We start from the raw sequence: 9595 nt of genomic DNA on the forward strand, positions 1-9595 counted from the left end.
CAAACATCTATCATTTCTACACAACTCTCAGGTTTTACGTTACTCCTATAAGATCGTCTGTTGATAAGGTCATATCTTCTTCTAGGGTTTTTCCTTCAGCAAGAGTGTGCTTGCTTCTTGGCAGGTCCTGGGGACTGTGGGTTATGGCCCATCTCATCACTTGTAATCCTTGTACTCATCCTCGGGGGCAACTCATCATTCTTCCAACATCCAGCTTCCTAGCATTCTTAAGTCCATCCAATGGTACTGTCTCCCTTCCTTCTATTGGCACCAAACTAAGACATGATTACTCAGACTCATCATGGAGTTTCAATTGCTCCATATTACCAACATTATACCTCCTTTATATCCAATAGTACTTCATCCCTTAATATTCTTGGGGTATTCCACATATCGAGACAAAACTCATACTTATTTTGTTCGAAATCCACTCCGTGGCATATCATTCTCCTTTCCATGGGTCAAGTGTCCTCACAGGGTACTACCACCCTTGAAATGCACAAATTCTTCCATAGACCATATTTCTCATATCCTCGAAAATGGTCAAAATCTTTCTCCATAGAGTAACAACTCATAAAGTTTTATGACTTTGTCTATCAGCCAATGGTAGCTAACCCCATCCTGGGGTGGATATGGAAAAGCTGTTGTACAATGTCGATTAAGATGTTTGCTTGGCTTGTAATAATGGACAGGGTTAACACGAAAGACATGATCCAGAGGAGGCATTGGAGGATTAATGAGGGACCAGAATGTGTTCTTTGTCCTACTGGTATTTTGGAGGACAGAAACCACCTCTTTTTCCAGTGCAATTTCAGTGCACACGTGTGGAATTACCTACAAATTATATGGAAAGACAGTGATGACATGGTGGATATTGCTTGCCATGCTAGAAAGGACTTCAACAAACCTTTCTTTGGGGAGGTGGTTTTCACTGCATGGTGGAATATTTGGAAGGTTAGGAATGACAGAGCTTTCAGGAACATCAAGCCATCTTTTAGGATGTGGAAAAATGGCTTCATTCATGACCTCACTCTACTTTCTCACTGAATCAAACGAAAGTATAGAGAATACTTACTTAAGTGGATTGATTTTCTTCCTCCTTGAGGAGAGTTGATTCTATGTAATTTTGTAATTATTAGATTTAGTGCACCCCTCCTTTATATAGCCTTCTTTTGTTTCTTCTTTTCTTTGTTCTTGTTTCTTTTCCTCTCCTTGAGGAAACACTGTATGGTTTCTACTTTATTTTAATAAAATACTGTGGGGTGTAAGCCCTGCAGTCTTCATGGTCAATTTTTTTTTCCAAATTAGTACCAATGAGGCTAACTTTATTGATTCCAAATTATTACAATCTCTACATTTTCATTACATGCCTCAACTCAACACTTCAATATAAAAGAATTGTTCCCACTACTACTACTACTATATTCCTTTTGTTCAAAACTCAACTATTTAGCACAAGCCTCCTTCTCGTTGGGACAATCTCTGGCAAAGTGCCCTGCTTCATTACAACGAAAACATATTACTTCTGGCAAGTCTCGAGGTTTTCTTTTTGGGCAACCGCTGAAGTAGTGCCCTGACTCCTTGCACCTGAAACAAGTGATATGACTCAGGTTCTTCCTGGAATCAAATCTATTTCTCTTCCTGGACTTTTCCATTCCAATCAGGTCTTCTATTTCCTGTGGGTCATACTCTACTTCGTCTGTCGGGAATTCTACTAGGTCCCCATTCAAACAATTCTGGGAGATGTGTCCTTCTTCTCCACACGAATAGCACGACTTGGTGTAGGGTTTAATTGGGTCTGCTTTGGGTGTGTCCTCCACCTCTTCCTTCATCACTAGTTCTTCTAAAATTTCCATGAGGGATCCTTTCATTGCCTCTTTCTTCTGCTGGATGGTTCTTTGTACCATGGGGTAAATGTGACACTGAGCAAGGTAGTGGGTAGTCCCTTTACACAAGAAACAAGTAATCTGCCTAGTTGAGCATTCTTCAGTTGGGTGACCTTCTTCACAATGAGGGCATTCACCCTTGTGTTCTTTTTGGGTGTGTCCTATTTCTCCACAGAGCTTGCATGCACAAGGTTTCTTGGTATCACTTCCATAAGGCTTCAATTTCTGGGACACAAACCAAGACTTTGGCAAAGTCAACTTAAATTCTTTCCAAGTGGTTACTCCTTGCCATCCATTGATGGTTTGGTACATCCTCCACCAAGTAGCAGCACCCCTTTCAAAGCACTGAAGAGCATGCTGGGTCATATCCTTTCCGACTATAGGGTTATTCTTCATGTGATCCCCCATGTTATGAATCCATCTGTCTGTTTCCAATTGGCTTATCGGTCCAGGAAACATGAGCTCATATCCATTCATCCTCTATTGGGTCCAGGGGTTTGGGGTGAGATAAGAGAGATAGAGAGGGATGCACACAATACGAACAATAGTATTGAAAAGACAGATTTTATTTTGTGGTTGTCGGAAAAACAACAAACAAAAGACAGCTCACAAACGTCACATCTAACATAGGTATATAACAGGGGTTTGGTCTTCTAATGGTCAATGTCGCCAAACTCTTCAAGTCTTGTTCATGTCTCCGATGTCTTCTTCCGATCGTGCTTGTCCTTCTCAAGTTCTTTTGCCAGATCAACTCTATTGACGTGAAGTCTCATCATGACACCCTTTAATATTTCTGGAGTTGCGTTCCAAACTTATGGGTTTTCAGCATCCTTGGCATGAACCATGTCCAACTATCCTTCAGTTCCTGATGAATATCCGGTATCTCGAGGTTTTGCTCCTCCAGCTTGGCTACTTTCAGCTTCTGGGTCCTGAGTTCTTCACGAAGTGCTTCCTTGTCAAATACGGCTTCCTAAAGGTCCATCCTAAACTTCTGGATGTAATATTCCAGATCCTGGTGATACACCAGCTAAGGTTAAAACTTCGTCTTTTGCTGATAGGTGCTCCATTAGCCCCTTTGTCTTCCAATCCTTCCGAAGAGATGTATGCTTAACTCAGCACCTGACAATAGCATAAGCAGGCGATAACCTCATGGATAGCCGTGTTTATGCCCATTTCTTTGCCATGAGCTATCATTCCATAGTTGATATCTCCTGTTGATACGTCCATTCTGCATCATGCTTTTATATCAATATTTATTGCATTATGGGCTGTTATTACACATTATGTCACAATACTTATGCCTATTCTCTCTTATTTTACAAGGTTTACATAAAGAGGGAGAATGCCGGCAGCTGGGATTCTGGGATGGAAAAAGGAGCAAATATTAGAGACCTATTCTGCACAACTCCAAAAGTCCTGAAACTTCAAGGAATACGTTTTCATAATATATAAAAATACTAAGCGCAAGAAGTTCACCAGGGGGGCCACACCCTGCCCACGAGGGTGGGGGGCACGCCCTACACCCTGGGCGCGCCTGAAAGGATCGATATGGTTGACTAGAGGGGGGTGAATAGGCAAATAACAATTTTTTAACTATTATTTACCAAATTAAACTTTGCATCAACGTAGGTTCTCTAGATGTGCAACTAGGTGAGCAACCTATATGATGCAATAACAACAAACAAGCAAGCAAGCAAGAGAAGTAACACTAATGAGCTTGCACAAGTAAAGGTAAGAGATAACCAAGAGTGGATCCAGTGAAGACGAGGATGTGTTACCAAAGTTCCTTCCTTTTGAGGGGAAGTACGTCTCCGTTAGAGCGGTGTGGAGGCACAGTGCTCCCCAAGAAGCCACTAGGGCCACCGTATACTCCTCACGCCCTCACACAATGTGAGATGCCGTGATTCCACTATTGGTGCCCTTGAAGGCGGCAACCGGACCTTTACAAACAAGGTTGGGGCAATCTCCACAACTTAATCGGAGGCTCCCAACAATAAGACACAGCTTCACCACAATGGACTATGGCTCCGTGGTGACCTCAACCGTCTAGGGTGCTCAAACACCCAAGAGTAACAAGATCCACTAGGGATAGGTGGGGGAATCAAAAATCTCTTGGTGGAAGTGTAGATCGGGGCCTTCTCAACCACTCCCGAGCAAATCAACAAGTTTGATTGGCTAGAAAGATAGATCGGGCGAAAATGGGGCTTGGAGCATTAATGGAGCTTGAGGGGGAAGAGGTAAGTCAACGGGGAAGAAGGGGACCCCCTTTTATAGTGGGGGCAACAATCCAACCGTTGCCCCACTAAGCAGCCCCACAGAGGGCGGTACTACCGCGAGAGACAGTGGTACTTCCGCTGGGTTAAGCGGTACTACCGCTCCCTTTGGCGGTACTGCCGTGCAGAACGAAAGGCAAAGGGAAAGAGGGAACCGGACGGTACTGCCGCGGAGGAAGGGCGGTACTGCCGCAAATGAGCGGTACTGCCGCACTACTGCCGCAGCGAGGTACCGCACAATCCGACACAGAAAAGACCCCTCGAATCAACGCGGTAGGGACCTGGCAAGCTAGCGGTAGTACTGCTGCGGAGGCACCGGCGGTACTACCACTGCGGAGCGGTACTGCCGCTTGTGACCCCTCAGCAGTACTACCGCTGGGACCCAGACAAAACCCTCAAGAAGAGAGAGGATCTCTCCATAGAAGCCGAAGGGCTCGGAGGATGAGAAGCGGATGTGTACGTGATGATTCCACCCAAGAAATACCAAAGTGGACCCCCTCTTGATAGTACGGTACCCTCTACGCAACAAGTCCATCGAGAAAGAAACGACAGAGCTACACCGTCTTGAGTGACACTCCGAGGGAAAGAAATCATCTCGTGCCAAGGATGAATCTCCGAAATGCTCAAAGCACACGATTAGCCCGCAAACACGTTGTCATCAATCACCAAAACCACATCGAGAAAGATATGCCTCAACAATCTCCCCCTTTTTGGTTGATTGATGACAACTAGGGATTTGCACAAGGAAAAGATATAAAAGAAAGGATACTTAGAACTACAAAATATAGACGGGCTCCCCCTGAATGTGTGCACCTAGTTAGCGGAGCCTTTGGAGTGCAAGACACACACATTCAGACCAACACTCCCCCTATATTTTATAGTCCAACAATTCTAAGCACACGATATATGAGAGCAGGGTATAAAAAAAATATAAGCATGCAACTCATAAGATACTACAATACTGAATAGACATAAGTAATAAGGTAGCGATAGGGAAGCATATGTCTCACACCATATGTCTAGAACTTAGGTCTCACTGGCACCAAACCAAACCAAGCAAAGAGAACGAGAAAACACACACGAGAAAACACAAGACAACACAAAGACACACTCACAACACGGCAGCAACACAAATCCCTAAACTCACTCCCCCTTTGGCATCGAGACACCAAAAGGGCAAAGAGCGACGCTACGGCTCCAGGTGATGGCAAGCTGAGGATCTCGAACATCACATCTCAGCGTGATCGTCTGCATCTCCGTCGTTGGTCGGAAACTGCTCGGCGTCTGAATCGGTCCAAGGGCAATGCTGGTGAATCCATTCCTCCTCTTCAGTGATCTGTCCCTCAGAACCACTAACAACAGTTGCACCCAACGGACGCATGACCTCCTTGTGACGCCCCCTGGCCTTCTTCTCCGCCACATGAGTCATGTACTGGCCGTGTGACTCCATGCAGAAGAGCTTCCTCATCTTGTGCTTGAGTTTATTTGCCCAAGAGGGCTCTGTCCCAGACGACTCATAGTCCTCATCGTTAGCATCAGCCTCAGTCTCAGTCTCAGTCTCCATGGCAGTGGCAGCAATAGATGGCCCCCTGGTTTAGGCACTGGGGTGCCCCAATTGTCCTTTTCCGTAGATGCTTGATCTCATGAGAAACCAAGTCTCCAGTTTCAACATCACTCTGGGATAGACACGAGCCCAGGCCTTCTCAATGAGCCTCATGATGAATGGACCATATATCGGGCACTTGCGCTCAGAAATGGCAGAGAGAAGTTCAGACCACATCACATGAGAAATGTCCAGGCTCTCTCCAGTGTTTGCTTTCTTCTCATGCTGGCAGAAAAGAAGCATGTCCACAAGATAGGAGTGGACCATATCCAGATTCCCGATGCGAGGGAAGAGAGTCTCACGGAAGACACGATGAAGAATGTCCAGATAGGCAGACAGCTCATAGGTTTCCTTCTTAGTCACTGGGTTAACCTTCACAGTACAGTAGGGCCAAAGGGCTTGTTTGTGAGTGGATGTAGCATTGCGGTGAGGACGGAAGCCAACTGGAGTCTCAAGCCCATGATCTTCCACATCAAGTAACTCCATGAAGGCCTGCCACTTGACGAAAAGCAATTTGCCATTGGTCATCCACGTCAGAGTCATGTCGGCATCAGTTCTAAGATGAACAGTAGCAAAGAATTGAGCCACCAAATCTGCATCAAAATCCTTGTTGAACTGCATGATCCTGAAAATGTTTAGCTGAGAACACATCTGAAGGGCTTCGCCAAAGTACTCAGGGTCCTTCTCCATAGCATCCGTGTCGATGGAGCGTACATCAACATAGAGATTCTTCTTGGCCTTGATCACATCAAAATAGATGGCAAACTGAAAGCGGTTCTAGAACGGGCGGTTGACCAAAGTGGGATCTTGGTCTTCCTCATAGGGGTTGCGGCGACGCTTTGCCCAAAACTCCTTGGTAGTCATCTCAGTCACAGTCTTTCCCTTTGGCTTGTTGGCGGATCTCTTCGACTGCTGAGGTGGTGGCGGGGCACTTGAGGATGCGCCTGCTGGTGGCGGTTGAGTACTAGAGGAACCACCTGCTGGCTCTGAGGTGCGGTAGCGCTTTGACATTGCACGCCCGGGGTTGACACGGCGCACTTGCTGCTCAGGATGATCATTACCTGGAACCAAACACACGACCAGAAGAAACACACGAAAGAAGAGAGCATAAGCCACCAAACGAGACAAAAAGGATCAAGGTGACGTAGAAAATATTGGAACTGGGCATCCGACGGTAGTACCGCTCAGAATGGGGAACAGCGGTTTTCTACTATAGTGGTCAGATCCGGCACTACCGGGATGCCAAATTCAAAAATTTATCCTACCAAACATCAATCCAAAGAGCCTAGAAGCAATCTCCATCCTCCACAAGCCTCTTCATTGCCAAAAAAACTAGAAAACAATGCCTATTGCCCCTAAGAACTAGATGCAAGATCTAGGCAAAGAGAAACCGAGAACGGAGGCAATACCAGCATCCATGGCTGGAGGACGAGATGGAGAACGACTCCACCAGAGGAAATGGAGAGAAGCGGCCGAAAAACGGCGGCCAGCCGGTGCCCTCCCGCGGCGAGGCGTCGCTGGAGCGATGAGGAAGACGAGGAGTGGGGGCGAATGGGTATGGGGAGAAAATAACACCCCTGCCCTGATATAACCCCCAGTGCCCGCCCCTCAGCGGCAGTCCCGCTGGTGAGGGCGGTAGTACCGCTTAACCCTCATAAGCGGTAGTACCGCAATCGCAGCAGTAGTACCGCTCAGCCGCAAAAAGGACTAGGCAAAAAGGGCTTAACTCTCAAAAAAGAACGAAAAGAAAATGGGAACAAAGCACACACACAAAAACGATAAAGAGAACGAGAAACACACACCTCTCTAAGAGAGGGCGGTGGCCGAGGCCACCTATGTTTGAGTTTAGAGGTATGGCGCCGCGAAGATTTTAACCTGGGGCCCATGACCAACACTCATCTTTGAAGCACAAGTGCCATAAAGAAATGGCTAATGTGAAAGAGTTTGGTTAGTTTATGCATTATGAGGGGAGGGAAAGTTCATTGATAGAACATCACTCCCCATATGCCCATGCCTACACCTAAACTAGACAACACGTTGAGTGAGGTGGGGTGTGCAGGGGTTCAAGTCACATTGCTCGAATCAATGATATTTAGCTCATGCCTTAACTCGTGGAATCTTGCTTCATCCAAAGGCTTCGTGAAGATATCTGCAAGGTTATCATGAGTGTTGACATAGTTGAGCTCGATCTCCCCTCGCCTAATGTGATCCCGGATGAAGTGATACCTAATCTCAATATGCTTTGTCTTGAAGTGTTGCACCGGGTTGAGGGAAATCTTGATGGCACTTTCATTGTCACACCAAAGAGGCACTTTGTCACAAGTGACACAGTAATCCTTTAAAGTTTGCCTCATCCATAAAAGTTGTGCACAACAACTACCGACAGCCACATACTCCGCTTCCGTGGACGAGAGAGACACACAACTTTGCTTCTTGGAAGACCAACTTACCAAAGAGCAACCAAGAAACTGGCACCCTCCGGAAGTGGACTTCCTATCCACTTTGTCTCCCGCCCAATCCGAGTCCGAATAACCTACAAGCTTGAAATTTGCTCCTCTTGGGTACCACAAGCCAAAGTTTGGGGTATGAGCCAAATATTGAAAGATTTGTTTGACCGCCACATAGTGACTTTCCTTAGGTGCGGCTTGAAACCGTGCACAAATTCCCACACTCAACATGATATCCAGTCTAGATGCACAAAGGTAAAGCAAGGAGCCAATCATGGAGCGATATACCTTTTGATCCACCGCTTTACCATTGGGATCAATGTCAAGTTGGCACTTGGTGGGCATGGGAGTGGACGCCGGCTTGACATCACTTAGCTTGAATCTATTAAGCATGTCTTGAGTGTATTTGGCTTGGTTGATGAATGTTCCTTCTCTCCTTTGCTTCACTTCGAACCCGAGAAAGAACTTCAACTCTCCCATGGAAGACATCTCAAACTTTGAGGTCATGAGAGTGGCAAATTCCTCATTGAAAGCTTTGTTAGGGGAACCAAAGATAATATCAGCAACATATAATTGGCACACAAACAACTCCCCTTTGACCTTCTTAGTAAAAAGAGTGGGGTCGATTAGCCCAACTTCAAAACCACGGACTTGTAACAACTCAGTAAGGTGGTCATACCACGCACGTGGGGCTTGTTTAAGGCCATAGAGTGCCTTATCGAGTTGATACACATGATCGGGAAAGTTGGGATCCTCGAACCCGGGGGGTTGCTTGACATAAACCAATTCATTAATAGGACCATTAAGAAAAGCACTCTTCACATCCATTTGTTGTAACTTAAAGTTATGATGAGAAGCATATGCAATCAACATGCAAATGGATTCAAGACGAGCAACGGGAGCAAAGGTTTCACCGTAGTCGATACCCTCGACTTGGGAGTAGCCTTGTGCTACCAAACGAGCCTTGTTGCGAATGATAATCCCATGGGCATCTTGCTTGTTCTTAAATATCCACTTGGTTCCAATGAAACTGTGGTTCCCCGTCGGTCTTGGCACCAATCTCCATACTTTGTTGCGCTCGAAGTTGTTGAGTTCTTCATGCATGCCATTGAGCCAATCCGGATCCTCGAGCGCCTCATAAACCTTGTGGGGTTCGACACAAGACACAAACGCGTGATGTTCACAATAGTTTGCTAATTTTCTACGAGTGCTTACCCCCTTTCTTAAGCTTCCAAGCACATTCCTCATCAGATGATCCTTGGTGGAGAGCTTGGAAGCAACCTTGGCAGCACGACGCTCCAATTCCTCCTCGGGGGTGAGACGAGGAGTGGTCACTTGATCATCTTGCGCGTCGTCTTGAGCTTGTTCTTGATCACGTGGGACTTG

The sequence above is a fragment of the Triticum dicoccoides genome, chromosome 5A (genome assembly GCF_002162155.2).
Source record: "Triticum dicoccoides isolate Atlit2015 ecotype Zavitan chromosome 5A, WEW_v2.0, whole genome shotgun sequence".
NCBI classification, from domain to species: Eukaryota; Viridiplantae; Streptophyta; class Magnoliopsida; order Poales; family Poaceae; genus Triticum; species Triticum dicoccoides.